Here is a 23,537-nt window from a genome sequence, read left to right on the forward strand (position 1 = left end):
GGGTGCTGAGGTCGGTCTGTGGGGTGCTGAGGTCGGTCTGTGGGATGCTGAGGTCGGTCTGTGGGGTGCTGAGGTCGGTCTGTGGGGTGCTGAGGTCGGTCTGCGAGGTGCTGTGGTCGGTCTGCGAGGTGCTGTGCGGGGTGCTGAGGTCGGTCTGTAGGGTGCTGAAGTCGGTCTGTGGGATGCTGAGGTCGGTCTGTGGGGTGCTGAGGTCGGTCTGCGGGGTGCTGAGGTCGGTCTGTGGGGTGCTGATGTCGGTCTGTGGGGTACTGAGGTCGGTCTTCAGGGTGCTGATGTCGGTCTGTGGGATGCTGATGTCGGTCTGTGGGGTGCTGAGGTTGGTCTACAGAATGTTGCCCCAGTATGACATGGTGACTACTAGGTAGTAACCAGAAGGCTGCATCTTCCTTCCTGGACTTGCTACATATATGAACAGAGAAGCAAACAGAGGAACAATCTTGGCAACAGGATGGAGATGAATCGCAGAGCACATCTCTTTAGGGGGAGCTGCGAACACACTTGTGATCAAGAGCTTTGGACTTGGAGGCTATGGAGGAGAGGTGCTGGGAACCATGTGGGGGAGGTGCTGGGGACCATGTGGGGGAGGTGTTCAGTACTATGTGGGGGAGGTGCTGGGAACCATGTGGGGGAGGTGCTAGGTACCATGTGGGGGAGGTGCTGGGGACCATGTGGGGAGGTGCTTAGTACCATGTGGGGGAGGTGCTGGGGACCATGTGGGGCTGGTGACCATCAATGCTGGGAGACTTTACCTGGTCTGGGCTGGTCTGGGCTGGGCTGGGCTGGGCTGGGCTGGTCTTCCCTGAAGGCTGAGACATGGCTGTCCTTCATCAATCTTGACTAGACAGCCCTATTCATAAGGTTTCTGCAGGACCCTAGCCAGGCACCCATTTGGATCCTGGGAGGTTGGAGAGACTTGGCTTCAGTGTCAGGCTGACATTTCTGAGAAAGCAGTGCAGATCTCTCTTCTTACAGAAGGTGGTGAAGCCTGAGGACCGATGGCCAGGCTGGGTTGCAAGGGGTGGATGGCTGGAATGCAGTCTGCAGCCTCTGTGGGAGTCCAGGCCGTTCCCTCAAGACGTACACATCTACCAGAGCATGCAAGGCCACTTCCAGAAATCGCAGGCGATTGGCTGTTTCTGTTAACTAAGTTTGCTCGAAGAGCTCCTTTTTCCTTGGGAGGCGGCAGGACTACAGGGCAGTTGCAAATTGATCCCCAGAGAGGGTTCTGTCCAATCAGCCACCCCTCCAGCTTCCACCACAGGAGCCCAGGAACAAGCCGCCACTTCAGCAATCCAATCTCCATATATTTCATTTTTAAAATATTTCATTTCTGGCCAGCGGTTCTTAGATCGCCAATTTGATTTGGTTTCTATAAATGGATTTTTTTTTGTAGTGTAGGTGGAAAATATATTTAATTTCAAATATCTGCAAACTAAAATATCTAATGTAAACATCGAGGTATTCGTGAGCTGGGCATGCACCCCACAAAGCAGAGAGGCCAGCTTTGAGACAGCCTTGGGACAGGATTCTCTGTTTCCATTTCTGAGGAGGACTCTGGAGAGCCAGCGTCTGATCTTCAGGGGTTCTCCCTGCTTCCAGACTTGGCTAGAAAGAAGGCCACTCACTAGAACTCCAACTAAGAAACCAGCTTTGTGGAATAACCAGCGATCTCCAAAGGGCAGCCCCAACCGTGCAATGGAGCCGCACTGACTGCGTTGGACCCTCAGACACCCCTCTACAGCCAAGTTCTTGGACCCTTTTCCTCAGCCAGAAGAAGATATGAGGGGACAAAGTCCAGCGCTCGGCCTCCTGAGCTCCAGGAGCTGATGTAACCCCGGCTGGCATCACTCCAGTTGGAGCTCATTCATCACCAGGAACTAACTTGGGCCTGGAAGAACGGCTAACTCTTTGCTGGAGGTCACATAGCATGAAGTGTTGAGGCTGCGCTCCCTCTGCGGGCCCCACAGGAGGATCCTTCCTGCAACCAGCTCCCAGGCTGCCCCCACCCCCCAGAATCCCTCCGTTCTCTCTGTTCACATGTCCTTTCTCAGTCTAGATCCGATGTTTTGTTTTCTCAGGACACGCCCAGTATGGTGTCATTTTGACTTAAGAGTTGACTTCTAAACAGATCCCATTCTGAGACCCCAGGGAGATGTGGTTCAATCCAGTATACCCCGATGTGGGAAGGCTCGGAGATAAGGAACAGACAGCTTGCTCACGGATAAGGAATCTGGGCCCTGCCTCTTGCTATCTTGTCTTACCCAGGCTAGCCCTTTACTGGCTACCTGAACCTCTCGGTCTCTCCAATCCTCTGGGACAGGGCCTCTAATCCAGCCCTCTACCCCCACCCTTCATTCTCACCCCTCAGTGTACTGGTTACTTGCAGATACCCCCAAGGCACAGAGATGTCCCCTCAGGCGCTTCATGTCTGCCCCGACATAGTGAACAACAACCAATTTGAGTCCTAAAGCAAATTAACAATGGCCACAGTTACTGAATCCCATCAGAAGCGTGGGCTAGGGTGTGGGGCGAACCAGACAACCAGGCAACCCTCTCTCCCACTGTTCACTCGATACTCGATGCTACTTCAGTCAGGAAAGTCCTTTGCTACAATGCTCCACCTCTACCCTGAATGCCATCTCTCTTCCACGGGCGTCCTGAAGAGATAACTTAGCTTACCCTTCCCTGGAGGTCACAGCTTCTCTAGGGATCTAAGCAGGTCTTCTTAGCTGGCAGAACAAAACCCACAGCAGTCGTCACAGCCTTTGAGATAGGGCCTCGTGTAACCCAGGCTGGCCTCTATGTAGCCAGCCATGATCTTGAACTTCTAATCCTCCTCCTTCTGCCTTCCAAGGGTCCTTTTTTAATATATGGTCAGTCTACCAGTTCTGTCCCCCCAGGGAGCCCCGACTATACACACAGGACGCAGCAGGTGGCGAGAATGACAGGCTTGCTCTGTGGCCAGTGCCGTTGTAGCATGGTACCCATCTTAACACTGGATTTTCTCCCCAGCACCCCCACTATACAGATACCAGGAAGCAGATGACGGTAACAGCGGAGTGTACGGAGAGCACGTCTCTACCCAAGCTGGTCTGAGGGCACCTTATCCACATCTCATGGAAGACAGGAACAGCACGGTAAGGGTGGTGGGTGGAGCTGCAGAGAACCGTGAGCCTGCAGGTCACTGATTGGATAGTTCAGAGCAGCCCCTGTGTTGAAGGCCAGACAGTTGAATGGTGCAGAACCCCACGGGAACAGGGGTATGGTATGGATGCTGGCTTCCACTTGGTTTCTTTTCTGCCTCCCGTGTTCTCTATAACCACACACGGATGAATATTTGTTATTGTCTTGACTGGTTCCTTGTGTGATACTCAGATCATCAACTCCACTGCAAGATGTTGCGGGAACTCAGTTATCCGTTGTCCTGATCACTACCTGTCACCCATCCTTCCTGGCTTAAGGCAACAAACTCAAGTCCCCCTGTCCCCGGGTTATCTAAAGGCTGGTGACTATGTTCACCCTCTCCTCAGGCTGCTTGCTTCTTAAGGAGGGTGGGCCAGCCTAGCTTTCCTACCCAAAAGATCTGCTCCACAGGGCCTCCAGTGAGACTACAGCTCCAGGGTGGTGAGAGAGGTCACTGGGAAACAGATTTCTGGGTCAAAGAAAGCATCCAAAGGGGTTTTAATGGGAGTGAGATAGGCTATTATCAGATGCCCCAAGCTAGCCCGTGGAGGGAAGGAACAAGTCCTCCTGAGCTAGGAATTGGCAGCCACCTCAGAGCTCATCCGGACGGCGCTCTTCCTTATCTGTGGCAGCCATCGGCAAGGTGACAGATAAAAGAACAAGAAGGATGTTCTATGGATGGAGAAGAAGGCTGGAGCCAGGGACAGAACAGGCAGAATATGCAGGAGACTCATCTCAGCTGCCAGGGACCCAAACCATTCTGAGCTAGGAGGTGCCAAACTTGCAGGACCCGAGGAGAGGCACACTGGGACAGATTCTATGCTCAAGGGCTTTATCTCCATCAGTAAACAAGAGAGTCCATGGGAAATGAACCCTTAAAGTTCTGCTGTAATGGTGACTCGATCATATCCCTCAATTGTGCAGAGACGGGCTGGGGTGCAGAGCCCTGGGCATTGCTGCACCCCTAAAGTCTCCACAGAGCCACTGCGCTTGCCTCATCTCCAGATAACTCAGAGCCCTGTGCCCAAGAAGCACAGGGGTTAGAGCTGGCCAGACTGAGGGTTCATTCTTACCCAATCCACAAAGAATCCACGAATCATGCATAAGCATGCATGTACACACACATACACACACTCACACACACACACACACACACACACACACACACACACACACACACACCACTTTTCTCCTCCCATAAACATCATCCACCAAAACCCCAAACCAAACACGGGTTTAGAAGACATCGCCATGGTAATTTAAAAGCCACTTTACTACCTTGTGCGACTCAAGCTGGTAAATTGAGTGGACGGTGATATGAAAATATTTCATTAGATTTTTTTATGCCGAATTAGGCTGGTGCAATTATGTTGGCACTCAGAATCTGCATTAGTCTGAAACTATTTTTAACACTTTTTCTAATTTAGTATGATTAATTCTTTCACGTAAGGACACACTTACTCTGGTGTTCTGATTGTTTCACTGTCTTGACTTCTCTCTGCTTAGGTACCGAACTCATAAAGGATTCTTGTTCCAGGGGCTGGGATCCAATTTCTCAGGACATTTACTTACCTAAGAAGATGATCGTGCTCTTGCTTTTGCAACAATTATTTTCTCCACGGGGCAGACCAAGCCATTGACATTAACTGTAACGCACCTCAACTTATTAAATAGGGGCTGGAAACCCCAGAGCCCAGAAGGCTGTTTGAAAAAGAGATTTCTCGAATTGGTTTGCAAGATGCATATTCTGCCCAGCTTTAACTAAATAAAAAATGACCACTCTGTGTTTTTAAAACTGGACAGAAGTTAATATACCAATGTGTGTGTGTGTGTGTGTGTGTGAGAGAGAGAGAGAGAGAGAGAGAGAGAGAGAGAGAGAGAGAGAGAGAGAAAATATAAATGTTTTCTCCAGGGAGGTTATACAATCTCAATGTGTGTGTGTGTGTGTGTGTATGTGTGTGTGTGTATGTGTGTGTGTGTATGTGTGTGTGTGTGTGTGTATAAAACAATAATAATAAGAGGTCATGAATTAAAGATGGGAGACACGGGGTTGGGGATTTAGCTCAGTGGTAGAGCGCTTGCCTAGGAAGCGCAAGGCCCTGGGTTCGGTCCCCAGCTCCGAAAAAAAAAAAGAAAAAAAAAAGAAAAAAAAAAGATGGGAGACACAAGGGACGGTCAGAGGGTGAGAGTGAGGGGTAGAAATGATTTAAACATAATACTACTCATACTGAAATTCTCAAACAAGCAATCAAACAATAATACATACCCTGGAATGCACAACAGACCCTTTGGGGACAACACCAGAGGGACCCCGTGTCCCAGCGAAGAGTGGCATCTGAGAAGACAGACTGTCACCATGTTGCCTGCTCTAAGTTTCCTCCTCCTGAAAGCTTATCAGTGGAAACACTCGGTCTGTGTTTGTAAAGCATCTGGCTCTTTAAGTCAAAACAAATGTGTGCTGTCACATTTTGGATTCTTGTTAAGAAAATATTTGGGGGTTTTTGTTTGTTTGTCTTTTTTTTTTTTTTTTTTTTTTTTTTTGCTTTTCAGCAATTCTCTTCTAATCTGGTTCTAATAATAATAACTTTAAAAGCACACAGATTCCAGCGCCGATGTCTCTCTCCGAGATGCACCCTGTTGCCGGTGTGCCAATTATGAAGACGATTTCCATCCATCCAGACACTAATGTCATTAGTCCACCAAGATCCTTCGGAGATCATTTACATAGAGACTGCTTTCACACGCTAGATGTAAAATGCAAAGTGCGGAGCTCTCCTGGACGGGATGCAATGTGAATCACAAGCCTCCTACAGAAGGGTCCTATTACCTGTGCTGCTGCTTACTGAACAGGGAGGTGACGCAGTCAACTAGGAAGCTATTACCCGAGCAGCCACTGAGAAGCCATGTCAGACGGCACTTCTCCCTCAGCCTCCCCAGGAAAGCTGGTTCTTACTGACTTCCATGACACCCACATGGGCACCGTGGCCACCATAGCATCCTGCCGCCCCTGCATTTATGGCATCCTGTTTCTGTCAAAACTCAGAGACAGTTGCCTGACCCAGGGTCTCCCGTTTAGGGCAAGAAGGGCCTAGTGTACACGCAGGGATCCTGGAAAGTGTCATAGTGTCACTCAAAGAGGGCCAAGAGGGAGATGAGGAGATGGGCCGATCTAGGTTCCTTCCCTAGGGGTGTACTGTTGAAATGTGGGGTTGGGGACTTTTGACTGACTGGGAAGCCCAGAAAGGCAGAGGAAATTGGTGTGAGGGCAGGCACCCAGTGTAGTCTGGCTACACATGAGCTAGCTAGACCCAGAGACTGGGTACTGGCCACTTAGTAGTATTCATATTAATATTACTAATATGATTGTTACTGGAATGGTTATAACCACAGCCCGGCACTTGGTAGCCATAGCAACCTAGATTCAGCCACCTGTCATTTTATGATTATTGTTTCATAAGATTTATGTTTTAAGTGTGTGTGCGCGTGAGTGCAGGTGTCTCTATAGGTCAGAAGAGGATGCCAGTCCCCTGGTGTCGTAGTTACAGGAGGCCGCTTTTATCACAACAGTTAAAGGGTCAGAGCCTGGGTCCTGGCAGACATAACAATCTAGGCTTTAGCTGCCCATTGTCTGTTGGTCTCTTAGTAAAATAACCATGAAAGGTGGAGGAAGAACACAGCCAAATTGGGAAAAGAAACAGAGGGGCCGGGAACCCCCATCTCTATTTTTGGGCCTCTTGACATGGAGTTTAACGTAGGTTTAAACAGAAGGCAAGAGGTGTCTATAGCTATGGACCCAGCCATCATTGTCTCTGTGCAGCTAAGTGGTCCAGGCGTGGTCCCACCACATCATAGTCTCAGCTCCAGTCTCTCCTGCAAGGTGGTCTGACGGGTTGTCAGAACTGTGTGGAACCTCTTTCTAGAATTCCAGTTCCCTTCTGGCTGCCATCTGGTTTCAGCCTCTTCCTTTCTCCCATCGAGGCACACCTGGGGGAAATTCCAACCTTTGGGTTCATTCGTTTTAGTTGTCTGACAGCCAGAGGGAGGGGTACGAGCACATGTGTCTCCTTATTGTCACTTCTGCAGGGTTTTCATTGTCTTATCGTTACCATGCTGTGGACGGACAGAACACGGGGCCTTGCACACATCAGTCCAGCACTGCAACACTGGGCAAATTCCCAAGGCTGGATATATAGGACTGTTCTCTTTTTTCCCTTAAAGCCAAACATCTCTGAAATTCATGGGAATAAAATTGTCCAGTGGAGGAGTAGCCTGTGAGGGTAGTGCTCTGAGCTTCCTGTAACCACCCCAGGCCCTTCCTGAGGCAGCTCCCTTCCTCCCCTCTAGTCCTGCCTAGCCAGAGTCCATTCCCTGACCTCCCTTCCAGGACAGGAAGGGCTGGTCTTCTCCTGCCTGGGGACTTCCATCAGTGCAGAGGCTCTGGCTATGGGGGCAGGCGTGGGAAGATGGGCTCTCAGGACACAGCCCTGTTTTGATGGAGGCTTTTAGCATTCAGGTCCATGATGTCCCCCAGCCTTGCTTGGTGGGTTCCTGAAGTAGCAAAAACAGATGCTAGTGGAGAGAGCTGGGCCGCAGGCACTGTGGAGAGCGTCGGGCAGGAGGCCAGCAGGTTACCTCTGTGGAAACCTAGCCATTTTGTTGACGGTGTTCTGACAATGCTCAGGGCTGCTCAGAGCAGCTTTGCCTCGCGCCAAGCTGCTTGACATTCTGAGGAGGCATCCGCCGCTCTAGAGGATGACTCCTGTGACTTTGACAGCTTTTGGGGCTGTGGTTCCTCTGGCTTTGCTGCTCCAAGGCTTAAGCCATCTCTAACTTCTTACTTCTCACGCCTGAGGCCCGGAAGGTCCAAACTGATCAGGGAAAGGAAACTGACTAAAAGCTATACAAGAGGAGCGGGAGGGAGAGAGGGTGTGTGGGGTGCGTGGAGGGGAGACAGGGTCCCTCTGCCTTAACCGATAAAAAGTGAGGCCCTCAGATAGAAGTCTGCACCTGGCACTTGCCCATCTTCCATGCCATTCGTGTTTAAACCAGTAACTAGGTAGGAGCACTCCCACACTTACCATCTCCCTGCGACTCTTGCTGTTCTTAGCTCAAGTTCTAAAACCTCCTCTGAGGTTCATGGGCCCTGCAAAGTTCAGTTCCAACCCTTCTCTCATCACCGCCCCCTTCAGGCTCTGCACTGCAAGTACACCAACTGGCATTCATGCCTCTCCTCTAACACACGTGCCCCAGGGCCTTTGCATATGCTGCCCCTTCGTCCTCTACTGCCCCCCTCTCCCTGCTGACAGTGTCAACGAAACACCACATCTTCCATGCTTCCTTTGTAGGTCTCCAGACAAGCTGATCATCTGCTGAAATATCTCACCTCTCTGGTACTTTTCCTCAGCAGTAGCTGACACAGTTGTCTCGATCAATTAGGGAGTCTAAAGTTGAAAACCCACGACATGCCGGAGGAGACTGAGCTTGAGAATTAGGGAGTCTCGTCTTTGAGCAGGGATCTCTGATGAGCTAAGTGACCTGAATTACATAAAAACCTGTCTGAACCTGTCTGTCATGGGTGGGACAATGAACAATTATTGAAAAGTTATCATCTGAAAACGGCTTGCTGGCACGGCAAGGCGCACCCTCTGTTGCATTTTTCTCATAATTGGTTTTCCTGTCATTGGCGTGGTTATTAAAGGGCTAGGTTGCAGGCTGGGGATCTTCCTACTACAGTATTTGCAAGCTCAGGCTGAAGATGCCCACCCTGTGTAGTTCTTCTCCTTGGGCTGGGTGGCAGAGCCACATGTTTCAGGTGGTTGCTGGGAACTGAATTTGGGTTCTCCGCAAGAGCAGCAACTGCTCTGAACTGCTGAGCCATCTCTCCAGCCCAGGCACAAATGATTTTTTGCTGAGTAAACTTCTCTCCCATTCCCAGTGCTCCGTCCTGCACTAAGTCACCTGTGGCAGCCATGCTGGCAAAGCATTGGCTCCTAATGTTGTCTGGTGCCATCAGACAACACACTCTTGGAGGGATGAGCTCAACACACACCCAGCGTCACCAGGATGTGCCCAGGAGTTTACCCAAGAAAGCAATTAGGTAAGGAGGGAAGGCTTGCACTCAGGGAGTTTTCAGGACACACCGGAAGGATTCCTGGCTGGGTGTAAAGGTATCATTCGCAGGATGAATGTCACATCCTCAAAGGCAGCAATTAGGTCAAGTGCTCAGCAGCACAGAGTCATCTACAAAGAAGCTCCTCGCTTGAAATAGAGCCCAGTGACAATGTATGTGAATGCCAATGAAATTACCCATACAATACAGTGTGTGTGTGTGTGTGTGTGTGTGTGTGTGTGTGTGTGTGTGTGTGTGTGTGTAAGAAATGTTCTGGGGTCTGTGAAATGACTCAGTCGGGGGGGGAGAGAGAGACAGATAGAAAGACAGAGAGAGAGAGAGAGAGAGAGACAGACAGACAGACAGACAGACAGAGAGAGACAGAGAGAGAGAGAGAGAGAGAGAGAGAGAGAGAGAGAGAACTTATTGCCAACCCTGACTACATGAACTGATATCCAGGACCCCATGATAAAGCCAACTCCCATAAGTTGTCCTTTGATCTCCACAGTCACGAAGTGGCATGTGGTATGTGGAATGTGTAACCTTCCTCATGTAAATGTAGTTACCTTTTTAAAATGTGTCCTTTTGGAAGGTTCCCCCCAGGGACTTTCCTCACCCTGTCCCGATTCCCCTGCCTTTAGTTGAAGTATTAAAATCAGAATGTAACTCTTACACATTTATTTTGTCTTTATAAATCCATTTAGCTATTCAAAACATGTTTTATATAAAGTTTACAGTCAGCATGCTGACAACCATAGGACAAGTAAGTAGAGATTCTGTGCTGCAAATACAGATCAACTTGGGGGAAACTGCTACCTGGATGATACCAAGCCTTTAAATCCATGAACATGGTATGTCTACTCCATGAACATGGTATGTCTACCCCATGAAAATACTGTGTCCAGCTCATGAACATGGTGTATCTAGTCAATGAACATGTATACCTCTCCATTGAAAGGTCTGTCCCTCAACAGTATTTATAGCTTCAAATGCCAAGTATTTATTTACGTAGCCTTCTAGGCTATTTCAATGTGTTACACTGTCACTAAGTGTATTTTACTTGACCTCTGTTTTCTAGAAGATCCTTGCCACTCTTTGGAAACATAGTTGCTTATTATCAATTCACCTGGTTTTCAGGGTTCTTTCTGAATTCACCTACCAGTTCAAACGAATTTTTCATAGAGTTTATTACTGTTTTCAACAAACAGCACTCATTCTTTCCCACCCATAATGGCTTTCAGCACTCCTTGTATGTTGAGCTTCTTTCTTGTATGTTCAAGCCCTCCATCCCAGCCAGCACTGGGGTTAAGTGAGAGAAGGCCATTCCTAACATTAGGGAGAAGTACAACAGAATACTAGTTACATCACAGCAGACTTTTTAAAATGATTTTTTAAGTACATATGTGTACATGTATGGACACACAGACACACACAGACATACACATACACATGCACATAAATGTGCATACATATATGTATGCACACTCCACAACATGTACATACATATGTGCACACAGAGACACACATGCACATACACAGACCTCACAGACACACACCCCAGAGTCCAGGTGTGAAGATCAGAGGACAGCCACAGATAACTGTCTTCACTTTCCCCCTTGTTCAAGACGAGGTCTCTTGTTGTTTACTACTATGCTCTCCCATGAGCTCCCAAGAATTCTCTGTCTCTACCTTGTGTATTAGTCATGTTCATGCTGCTGCGAGAAAATTCCACAATGGAAAGTGTCAAGTGGAAGAGTTTATTTTGGTCTGTGGTTCCAGAGGGATAAGGGTCCATCCTGTCTAGGAGGCATGAGAGCAAATAGTAAGACACTTAAGCAGCAGCATGAGGCTTAGAGCTTACATCCCCAGTGGCAATCAAAGCAGAGAGAGCAAACCGGAAGTGGGTCAGGCTACGCACTCTCAAACCCCGCCTACCCCTTGATTCACTTCCTCCCAGAAAGCTGCTTCTCTTCCCTGGACACCCATAGGTAAGCCAAGCCCTGGCTACTGATCGGAACTTCATGTGGGTTCTGGAGGTCCAAACTCAGGTCCTCAAGCTTGCGTAGCAAGAACGCCCTGGGCTCTTCTCCAGCCCGAGATGTCCTTTGTCAGATGGTAGGAAACCCCTCTATGCCTACTTTGCCGAGAGTTTTTAAAACTCATGAATGAATACACAATTATGCCATTTTCTGTAGCTGTTGATAAGATTATATGGTCGATATCCTTTGTTCTCTGAACACAGGCAATTACATCGATTTTTTCAAATGTTAAATCAATCTTGCACATCCCCAGTTAACCCTATTAATCACGGTGAATTATTCTTTTCACACGGAGCTGCATCCCCTTTGCTAATACACTATTAAGGATTTTTCCAATTACGTCCCTGCCGGTTATTGGTTTGTAGTTTCCTGGTAACGCCTCCATCTTGACTTATGATCAAACACACCACCCTTGTGAAGTGAACTCCCTGACTGGCGTGCTCCATCTTCCTGTTTTCTGAACAGCGTTCGGTAAGGTGAGCGCGAGCCTCTCCCTAAACGGCTGACAGAACTCGGCATGGGAGAGTCTTCTTCGTAGGAACATTTATAATTATAAAATCAATTCCTTTAATAAACACGGAATGATTTAGATTTTCTGTCTCTTCTTGTGCAGACCTTAGGGGGGGTTTTTTTTTTTTTTTGCTCTTTGAGATATTTCCCCATTCCCTGCTACCTGATTAATCACCCTAAGGTCTCCTGCTACTCTCTTACTTTTACTAACCCTGGATACAGTTTCCCCACTGGAGTCACTTTTTATTCGTGATGCTAATCATTTGCTTTTTTTTTTCTTCTTTGTTTCTTGATCACATTAGCTCTACAGTCATCCATCTATTGATCTTTGAAGAGCTTTTCTTCTGGTTTTGAGAATTCCGTCCACGTATACATTGAAATACGATCACACCCAGTTCCCGTTTCCCTCTCCCGCTCCTCCGGTTGCCCACAACACATTCTCCTTCCGGATCTTTTGTCTTCATCGCTTGTCTGGTTGATAAGCCCGTCCGTTGCTTCACTCACCGCTTCATTGATGTGCTGGTTGGGATTTTGTTGATGTGATAGAACCCAGGATCATTGAGAGAAGGAACGTCAACAGAGAAGATGTCTCTGTCGCACTGGCCAGTAGGCGAGTCTGTGGGCTCCTAACGATTGTTACGGGAGGGCCCATCCCTCAGTGGGTGACCACTGCTGGGCTGATGGTCCTGGGTGCTACGAGAAAGCAGGCAGAACAAGCCGTTGGGGAGATGACTTTAACCACCACTCTTCTGTGGTCTCCATACCAGCTCCTACCTCCAGGTTCCCAACCTGCTTGAGTTTCTGCCCTGACCTCCCTCTGGAATGGGCTGTAATTGACAGGTGTATGTCACAGAAACCTTTCCTGCTCTGGTTGTTCTTGGTCATTGATTGCTCTTTACCTTGTTCCTCTACTTTGATCCCAATCAGCTCTTCTTTTCCTACCCGCTAAACAGAAGAGCGCACTTAAGCTTTTAAACACTTGCTAGTGCAAATGACACGGATTGATTTTTATGCGCACACAGTAGAAGCGCTGAGAACAGGAGCCTCCCTCTAAGACCCGCTTTCCTTACAGCAGAGGGCTCTACCCACAGCCACGGTTTTTCTATATCTGCTCTGAGTTTCCATTCATTAAAAACAAAAAGGTTATCTAGAACCTGGGAATGTCTCAGATACCTGTTCTGCTACTGATTAATTCTGTTATCATCAATGTCCTGAGCCACCTATGCTCGGGGATCACAGCAGTGAACTGCCAATGTACAGTTGGATGGTCCCCTCGGTCCCCTCAATTCTTGGCACAAAGCTGCTCAGAGCAGTTCTTTTATAATCCCACTGTCCCTAAGAGTTCACAGGGATGTCCTCTCTTTCCTTCCTGATTTCAGTCCTTTGGGTCATCTCATGTATAGGTCATGGGACAGCCGTAGCTCTAATATTTTGGGAAACTGTCTCCCTCTCCTCCACAGCAGAACCACTATTTTATATGATCTGTATTATCATCTTCTCTGGGGAGAAGATCTCAGTTGGAACCTCAGTCTGTCAGCTTCCTTGGTCCATCCATGTGTCTCACCTTGAGACAGGGTCTCACTATGTAGACCTGGCTAACCTGGAACTCACCGTGTATGTAGATCAGGTTATCTTCCAACTCACAGAGGTCTACCTGCCTCTGCCTCTCTGCCTCTCTGCCTCTCTCTGCCTCTCTGCCTCTGCCTCATCAAAGGTGTGCACCACCACACCCAGCCTTAGCTGGATATTCAAAGAATTAATTTCCGCTGCCATGGGCTTTCTCCGTTGCTGTCTTGAGTCTCCATTTTGTTCCACCCTTTCTGTATGCTGCTCTAACATGAAGCCACAGGACTGTGTGCGTAGAGGCCAAAAAGTACTTCTCTCACGGTTCTGTGATCATTAGTGCCAGCAAATCTGATCTCTGATGTGGATTCTCTTCCTGGCCAGTTAAGGACCAACTTCTTATCATGTCTTCCTCTGGCCTTTCCTCGTAGAGAAAGAAAGAGCTAAAGGGATGTGTTCCCCACTTTAAAAAAGAGATTTCAGTTAAAAAATTAATTGTATGAGTATGTGCATGTGCACATGTATGTGGATGCCCACAGAGGCCAGCGCCAGCAGATTCCCCGAGAGTTGGAGTTACAGGTGACTGTGAGCTCCTGACTCAGGCACTGAGAAGCAAACTTGGATCCTCTGGAAAACAATCCACCCACTCTTAGCCTCCTCTTCAGCCACTAGGATGGGTATTACTAAATACACCAATCCTTTTGGACCAAAGCTCTGCCTATCCATCCTTAATGATGTCCGGGAGAGACTCCTCCCACCTTGTAGGCCAGCAGATCTAGCACAGCATCCTGGGGGTGGGGGGCAGAGGAAGAGGAGCGCCCATCTGCCAGGCCCTCCTTTGCTTCTTTTGAGTCTCACTTGATTTTAATTTATTTTTCTAACTTCCGTGGAGGGGGTTTGGGCAGCTGTTTGAGATCAGTTCCTGCTTTTCTCTTTTGATGACGTGGTCATGAGAAGTGGTAACTTTCTCGTGATTTTGGTCAATTATGTTCTTAAGAATTAAACACTGAGAAGGAAGAGTATCCCATCCGCCCACGTATCTACTGTTTCCGATGTTCCTCTGTGCAAACAGGAACTTTCATTTAGTAACGATTTCTTTCAACTCGAGAAGTTCCTTTTGAGGTCTTAAGGCCTTGCAGCTGCAGACTCCCTCCCTTCATTTTACCAGATTTCTGGTTTGTTTGTTTTGTGATTGGGGGGGGGGGTGGCATTTGTTTGTTTGGGGTTTTGTTGTTGGTTTTTGCTTGGTGTGTGTGTGTGTGTGTGTGTGTGTGTGTGTGTGTGTGTGTTTCTAAAAATGTCTTTTATTCTTACTCTTGAAAAACTATGTTCACCAAGTAGAGAGTTGCAGGCTGGGGGCGGGGGGGTCTCCTCTTGGCTGCATAGCCTTATTTTGTGATGTTTGGAATAAAAAAAAAGTACTGTTTCTTGCTTTTATAATGTGCCTTTCCTCCCCCTAATTGAAACCTCTTCTCTTCATTGCTGGTGCTCAGGAATTAATATTATGGCTTGTGTTAACTTCTTTGTATTTATTCTATGATCTGGTTCATTGAGTATCTAGGCTCCACTTAATTTTATAATTCCCATCAAACTTGGAGGAATCTTGACCAGTATTTCTTCAAAATGTTTTCGTTGTTGTTGACTGCTTTTGAGACAGGGTCTCACTATGTAGCCCAGGTTAGACTGGAACTTACTATCCTCATGCCTCAGCCTCCCGAGTGTTGGGATCCCAGGTGTCCACCACCGCACCCCACTCCTCTTCACAGTGTCCGTCCCTGTGGCCCCTCAGTGGTTCATACGGTAGATCATGTGCTATTGCTCCAAAGTTTATGAAGATTCTCTACTTCCCTCTGCCCGTTCTGCTCTGGGCGGTTTACACCAGTAAACTTAGTGCTTTAGGTCTGCGTTCTCTGATCCATTTTATGTTCTGTCTAACCTGCTACAAGGCCTATTGTGGCGGCCAGACTCTAGGGTGGACTCAATAAAACCTAACTCCTGGGCCTATCCCACTGTGTCATCGTAACCTGTCGATCATGGGCATATGGACGACTTGCTTCTAACTGACTGAAACAGCCAATGTATGATAGCAAGACCAAGATCTATGATTAGGTATAGAAACAACTTCTGTCTTATTGGAAAACACCACTCTGTAAGAAGTCCATATGGTGAGGTGGGGAAGGTGATCATGGCCAGCTTAGAGCTGAAGCCCTTGTTCTAACATCTGATAAAAACCTGAATCTTCACACAAGCACACCCTCCTCACTCAAGCCTTCAGGGAGCCCCCAGCCTTTGCTGGTACCTTGATTTCAGCCTTGCAAGTGGCCCTGACACAGGTGACTTCTCTGATCCCTGCCCATTTTCTGACCCTCTGAACTATGAGAAGGAAGGCATGGCCAGAGACTGCTGAGTTGGGGGTAATTCGTAGTGTGCCGGCAGATATCGAATCTGGTGAGATTTCGCTTTGAATATAACATTTTCTGATCAGTCTTGCTTCCTGTGGTCATCTTTTCCTGTGACTAACACACACTGAGGACTGGCATCTCCTGGTGTCGTCTCCAAGCCCGTGTCTCTGGGTTCCCCACCAATGTCACTGATTTCTTCCTCTCAGATCTGGCTGTGTTTTCATGATTCTTTCATTGCCTGATAACTTTTATTGAGTTCGGGGTATTGTGAATAATGCATTGTTGATGGTGGATTTCGTTATGTGATTTAAAAGGATGCCGAATTCTGCTTAGTCAGGCGTTGCGTGACTGCATCTCTCTTGAAGTTTGCTGCTCTGCTTTTTTTTTTTTTAAAGGTGAATCTATTCCGAGGAGAAGTCAGCCCTGTTGTAACACGTGATCATTCTGGGGCCTCTAGCAGATACCCAGATATTAAACCTGCTAGTCTGAGCTTGACAAGATGCAGGACCAGGTTACAAGGCCCACCCTGTAGTGAACCACTTCCTTTAGCTACGCCTCCACCTCCTGATGGTCCCACGGCCTCCCCAAACAGTGCCGTCATCTAGGGGCCAGATATTCGAACACATGAGCCTTTGCAGGAGATGTTTCCACTCAAACCACCTCAGGCTTGCTTTCGCGCAACCTCGTGACATACTGCCTCGTGCCTGTGACGGTTAGCGGTTAGCAACGGGCTCTCGGCTGCCACGAAGATGCCTGGATGTTTCCCTGGTTATTTTTTTTTTCTTTCAAGAACTTTCCAGGAGTCTTCCTTATAAGCGTCGGGAGTCTCTGCCTCCTCATACACCATTCTCCTCCTCAAAGCAACTTCGCCACCACCGCTCTGCTTGCCCACGCACACCCATGCTGCGGCCTGGAAACCCCTCTGGCTAAATCACAAAAACCCCTTCATCTATTCAGACCACACAGCCCTGAGCTGCTGCCTAACACCCAACACAGCTACGCATGGACTCCAGTGGGTTTGGGCGAAAATCATGAGCTCATTGTCGTTACTATTAGGGTCTTAAAGCATTCTGGGAGATGGGCAAGAAAGAATGGTCTCAGCGCTTGACTCCACCCCTTTGGACTCCGCCCCTCGGGTCTTCTAGTTCTGCGCGCTGCACGCAGCAAGTATTTATCAGAAAGCCCCATAGCCCCCACCTACAACGGATTTCTTATCCCCTAGGTGACGGCGGGTGTCCCCTCGGTATTTCAGCTGAGATATTGCTCTCATGGTGGATGTGGGTATCTTCTATTTGCTGTGGTCTCAGTAGACCCCATGAATCACGAGCATCTGTCTCGCTTCCACACTGCCAGCCTCTGGCTTGAAGACCCGCTTTGTGCCCTGAGGAACAAGCCTCCAGGGAGTTCCAGGCTGGCCACTATGCAGAATCCCCACACCGACGCCCCAACCCCGTACAGAACGATTCTGAAATCTCACAGGTGCCCACGTTACACCCTGAGCAATGGGAAGCAAACTTCTGCTCTGCAGCTCCCATTTCCAGCAAGGATTGCTTTAGCTTCTATCCTCTGAAGTCAAAGAGCTCAGACGTGAACCCTGGAGATGGTCCCACCGCTGTCCGGAACAGGGCAAGGTCTGAGCGATTTCTGGATTACGACACTTTTTTTTTTTTTTTGGTTCTTTTTTTTCGGAGCTGGGGGATTACGACACTCTTAAAGACACTCTATAAGTTCCCATCGAGAACACCAGGAACACCTTCCTTCCCCTCCCTCAACTTTTCCACCCCGCACACGGGAAACTGACACCCAGAGGGTTTAAGTGGCTTGCCTAATACCACTCAGCCCAGGATGGGGTCACCCATCGAGAATTTTCAAAGCTGCCTCCCAGGCTCCTGCTACAACCCCGTTAGCGGTTTCTCGGGACCCTTTGAAACAGAAACCAAACTCTGAGCCACACCTGAGCTTCTGACCACTGTCCCCTGTCTCCTCCAGTCACTGTCACCTCGCTTTGATCCAGCAGGGTACCTGAGGTGTCTCTGACCTGAGGTGACTCTGAGCATCAGTAGCGTCCTGCCCTCTGGAAATGATCCACCCACCAAAGGACAATCCTTTCTAGCCACCAGTGGGATGGGTCTGCCTTAGGTAGGCCCACAGGATCCCAGTAGATCATCAATAGCCAGTGTTGGGATCTGGGCATGGGCCGTGCGTGCCAGTCCTGTCCCCATTCCTCCCTCATCACCGAGTCCACAATGGAGGGTAGACAGTCTGGTAGCTGTGGACAGTGCTCCCCCAGTGCCAAGCAACGCAGTGCACACGGTGGGCCTAGGTCGTGAATGAATGGATGGGCGAATCCAATAATCCGTCATCCTCTGAGTGACACACTGCTCACTTTTCATTCTCCTAGGCTAGACCCATGCACCCTGTGGGGTCTCACAGACAACCCTGTTAGTCCTGAGTTATGTTGACCCATGCTCATGTCCACAGAACAGACAGCCCCGGCATGGAGCCTGGTCCAGGTTTGCTCACAACTGAGATCACCTCACTGCCTTTGTCTCCCACACACACACCGGTGCCCCACGGCATGGCAGAGAAGGCTCTGGCGGGCCTGACTGCTCTCCAACCTACTGCATCTGCGTAAGTGATGAAGAAGAATTTCAAATTTCCTGCCCCCTCCCCCAACAACCTGGGATCTGGGCTCCTCCATCCACCAGCAAAAGCTTTAATATTTAAGCCGCAAGCAGCGGCCGCCAAGCGCTGTTGAGGGAAGAGAGCCCAGTATTATCCTATCGTGTTGTTTCTCCTGTGCGCCCCTCGAATCTGCGACAGACAAGACCTTCCCTTTTCACTGAGCAGCATCCTAAGTTCCAGATGATGAGGCAGAGCCTGTTACAGGGCGGGGAGGGGGATCGGAGTCTGAACCATGGGCTGCTGAAGAGCCAGCTGGATCTCCAGTCTCTTCCTTAGCAAGTCAGTGCTGCCCAGTAGACGGTACAAGCTGTGTTTATCACGTTTTGGTGACAGCTGGGAAGTAAAATGGAAGGCACCACTCTCTGGGGGAGGAAGAGTCACTCGTCGCTAGGCGGGGTCACTGGGAGCTTAACTATGCCTGGCTGGCTGGCCCTTCACCCACATATGGGACCCTGAACTCAGGAGGAGGAGATGTGTTGAGAGGGAGTCAGGGGGAGCCGGAGGGATGGGTATGATCATCGTATGCATGTATGAAAGTTTCTAAGAATAAAGAATAATGTTTGATTTAGCCTACAGATGTTGTGTGTGTGTGTGTGTGTGTGTGTGTGTGTGTGTGTGTGTGTGTATGGTTGTGCGTATGTGCGGATACGCAGGAAGAGGCCAGGAATCAACCCGAGGCGTCATTCCCCAGGGACCATCTACCTCGGTTTATTAAGATGGGGTCTCTCACTCGGCTTGGTACTCACTCTGGAGTTGGGTTTGGCCGACCAGGGTGCCCTCAGGGATCTGCCCATCTCCATTCTCAGCATTCGAATGACAAGTACAGGTCACCACACCCGGGTTTTCCTCATAGCTTTTGGGGATCAAGCCTAGGCCCCTGCTTGTTGGCAAACACTTCACTCAGCTGTACCCTGGCCCAGGCATGGCTTTTTTGGTGCTAGGAACAGATTCTACAGATACATCATGGTGTGGAGCAGTCAGGGTTCAAATCCTCAATAGCCACATGTGACTCGAGTGGCTGGGCTAGAAAACTCCAGATAAAAGAGTCCAGCCGCCCCTGGGTCAAAAGAGTTACCCCATTGCCCAGCCTCAGCCTGTCAGAATTTCCAAGAAAGAACTGGTGTAGAGACCCAGGATACCCCAGCCACCAGGGCCCCTTCCTCAACCTGCTGGTGCGGCAGCCATAGAAAAGTGCCTGATTCTTGAATCTTCCTTTTGATGGTTGGACTCGCTCACTCAGATTTATTTAGCTTCTTTATGAAGGACAGGTGAGTGCAGGGTACCCCATTCATCATGAGGAAAGGACAGCCTCCCACCAAGGGGTCTGCTAAGACAGTCACCCTTTCTGTAAATAAATACCATGGCGACTGCCTGGGACAGAAAAGCTAAGTGGGACTGAAGTCTGAGGATACCCTCCCCCGCCCCTTTCCATCCATAAGCCAAAATATTGCTAAGGCTTTTTATAAACAAAGATAATGAGTTCTATAATTTATGTAAATTAACCAACGCCACTGCATTTTCTAGAAGTAACATAAACTGCATTATTTATTTGATGCGCTTTTTGGAGTAAAAAAAAAAAAGAATGTATAATTATAATTGGATATTGTACCTAACGGTTTTCTCCCATTGTTTTCTGATTAGCGTTGGTGGCTTGGAATATCAGATGTGAACTCGCCGAGTGCCTTGGGAGGCCTTCCCTTTTGCACACAAAAGTGATACGAGTCTGACCCAGGTCCTTGCACACGCCCTCTGTGGCAGAAAGAAAGCTCCGTGCAAGCGTCATCCTGGGCGCACCCCGGTGCCAGGTGTCCATTATTTTCAGCAGATGCTGGCAGGGGTTACCAGTTGATCAGCTGCTCTGGGACATGACTGACGCCATTTTCCCTCCCTGAAGGCATCCCTGTCCTACCCAAAGTTGAATCCCCAGCCCTGACAACAGCAGCAGCTTTACCCAAAGACTCTCTCACTCCATGCAGGAGCCAGTTCTGCCACACAGCCAAGTCTGGAGTCCCCAGGCGACTCTGCCGCTGGAACTTCGAGCAACCCTCCTCTATGTTTATTCTCAGTGAAGGGACTCCATTCCCCTCTGCTCCCAGAGGAGGCAGCTGGCGCTGCTCTTGCAAAGACACCAGGCTGTGTCCCCCAGCTCGCCTGCCCCTGCCTGGCAGCAGCAACCTGCATTCCCTCACATCTAACAGACACTGGAATGAGCAAGGCAGAAGAACCCCATGCTGCAGTTCTTAATATCACCATATTAGGGGCATTAAAAATGCAAAGACAGATAATGAAGCAAAAGAAATTAAAGAAAGGTCTGGGAAACCTCCCTCCCAGCCTTGGAAACACTTCCGTCCCCTAAATGTGAGCCGACATCTGGTGGCCCCTGTCACACGCCTGCTCCTCCTCGCTCATGGGCCAAGTGTAAGATTCTGGAAACCTGCAAATGTGGAGAGCGGGTGCATCACCTTGTTAACGCAGCAGAATGCAGAGGGCGGACCTTTATTAGAAAGCGATGGATCTTCGGGAGGACAGAATCTCATCTGGGACAGGAGGTCGGGACCTCTGCTTGTCCCGCCTCTGCCCCGGCTGGCTGCGAGGCTTCTCTCCTCGCTTCCAGGGGTGAAGAAAACTGAACATCTCGGATGGAAAAGCGAACGGGGAGGGGAAGGGTAATTTACAGAATTTATTTCATCCCCTCTCCCTTAATCACATAACGACAAAACCCCCAAACATTCTACATTCTGGCCTGTGTCCGACACAATGTGCAAGCTAATTGGGTGTAAAAACCGTCGCTCTGCGTTGTACCCATTAAAGTGCGTGCGACAATCGCTCTCCCTCCCACCCCCCCCTCCCCGAGAGCTCTGCTTCATTTCTGTTTTTGTTATAACTCAGTCCGTTCACAATATGTCATCGAGGACGCTATTTGCAAAAGAAAAGTATAAAAACAGATTCTTTATTCCGAACTGCACTCGTTTTGCATCCCCCTCTCAGCCTCTCCGCGTTTAGACCAGGCTTCCATCCGGAAGGCTTTAAAAAAAAAAGTTATAGACAGAATTGCCATACATAACGAAGCACGCTCTCATCTGGTATTTAGCCTGAGAATTTTATTGCCAGGTGTTGCGAAAGGGGGAGATACGCGGCCAAAATATACCGTGCTTCCTCTTCGTTTTCAAACACTACATTTCGTGTCTGAAAATATTCATTAATCTGGGGAGGAGGCTTCCTCAGTACAGCCACCTAAGGGACTCCCAGGAAAAGATAGACATCACCAGGAAGGAAGCTGTGGTGGGCAAAGGCAGGGATGACCGTGGACCCCCTGACTCTGCCTCTGCATACGCGGGAACCAGAAACTCAGAGCTGCCACCCCTCCAAACCTCTGCTTAGCCACCCAGGAACCGGAAGCCCAGCTCTACCTGTTCTGCCCACCTAACACTCAACTCCCTGCAGCAATTAAAGAGTTAAAGTCAGCAGCAGGGGCTGCTACTGACCGAGCTGGTTTAAATGATTGCTATACTAGCATGAGGACCCAAGCTCAACCCGCCAGAGTTCGAGGGACAAACTCTGCTTATAATGATGCACTCCCATAATCCCTCTGCCGGGGACATGGAGGCGAGAGGATCCTTGGGGCTTGTTGTCTAGCCAATCTAGCTGAATCAGGGCATTCCGGGTTGAAAGAGAGACCCTGCCTCAAAAATATTAAAAAAAAAAACGTGACAGATTGTTAACCTATGGCCTCAAATGTATGCACACACAAATGTTCTGGAACCTGAACATGCACACATGCGCGTGCACACACACACACACACACACACACACATATACACACTAGCAAAAAGATCCATTTCCTATTTTTTTTTTAGCAGAAAGACTCATTTCTTTTATTTCAATAAAGATCTATCTATTTCTAGTATATGTGTTGCCTATATGTTGTATTAAGGCTTGGTGCCTTACAGAGGTCCAAAGAGGGCGTTGGGTCTCCTAGAACTAGTATTACAGAGGGCTGTGGGTCACTGTGTGGGTGCCGGGAACCGAACCTGGGTCCTCTGGGAAGAGCAGCCCTTGCCCTTAACCACTAAGCTGTCTCTCCAGTCCCAGAAAGAACCATTTCTTCATGGACCAATTAGCTGTGTGTAAAGTCAGGCAAAACTGTGAGGAGTTCGCAGCTGAGTGGTTCAGGGTGTATTCTTTGGGGAACCCACGTATCACAGGACATTAAATTAACACTTAGGTCTAATTGCAGACATAAAACACATGGCAGGATCAGGGAAGGCGGGGTTGAGTGTAAGACCAGCATCTTATACCACGTGCGAGGACTGGATATTTGTCTCAGTGCAGGCACATGTCATTCCTTCCTGGGGTCCCTTTGGGAGAGGTCCCTGTGCACAACATCTGCCTGAGATTTTGGAAAGAAAAGGGAATCATGGGGCATTTTTAAACTCGAGCGATCAGACAAGCCAAACCCTTTGAGAATTCCACTGAAATGCTTACAGCTTTGTGATCTCTGGGTGGACATCACAACATCCGGGAACACCGTTCCAAGGTGGCAGGCCGCACAACCACACTCTGCTGTCCTCAGCAGTGGACCCTAACTTCTGCCCGGCTCACTGTGATCTGAGAACAGACCTAGACCTTGTCTCAGTCAGGGTTTTACCGCTGTGAACAGACACTGTGACAGAGGCAACTCTCATAAGGACATTTCATTGGGGCTGGCTCACAGGTTCAGAGGTTCAGGCCAGAGGGAGCATGGCAGCATCCAGGCAGGCATGGTGCAGGAGGAGCTGAGAGTTCTACATCTTCATCTGGAGACTGCTAGGAGAAGACTGGCTCTTCTGCACTGCACAGAGCTTCAAAGCCCACCCCCGCAATGACACATTTCTTCCAACAAGGCCACACCCACTCCAACAAGGCCACACCCACTCCGACAAGGCCACACCCACTCCGACAAGGCCACACCTCCTAGTAGTGCCACCCCCACTGGGCCAAGTGTATTCAAACCACCACAGCCCCCCGCACTATTTTGAATGAGCA

The 23,537-nt window shown here is 49.0% G+C and overlaps 1 protein-coding gene and 1 long non-coding RNA gene across 20 annotated transcripts in view; one reads left to right on the plus strand and one right to left on the minus strand.

Moving 5' to 3' along the window:
• Camta1 (calmodulin binding transcription activator 1) overlaps window positions 1–23,537 on the minus strand; it is an 847,864-nt gene that overhangs the window by 385,005 nt on the left and 439,322 nt on the right. The window lies entirely within an intron of this gene.
• LOC120103136 (uncharacterized) lies at window positions 761–22,418 on the plus strand. The gene is made up of 2 exons (XR_010066760.1): window positions 761–18,458; window positions 20,154–22,418. It is a non-coding gene; the product is annotated as an uncharacterized LOC120103136 (long non-coding RNA).

The sequence above is a fragment of the Rattus norvegicus genome, chromosome 5 (assembly GCF_036323735.1).
Source record: "Rattus norvegicus strain BN/NHsdMcwi chromosome 5, GRCr8, whole genome shotgun sequence".
Lineage (NCBI taxonomy): Eukaryota > Metazoa > Chordata > Mammalia > Rodentia > Muridae > Rattus > Rattus norvegicus.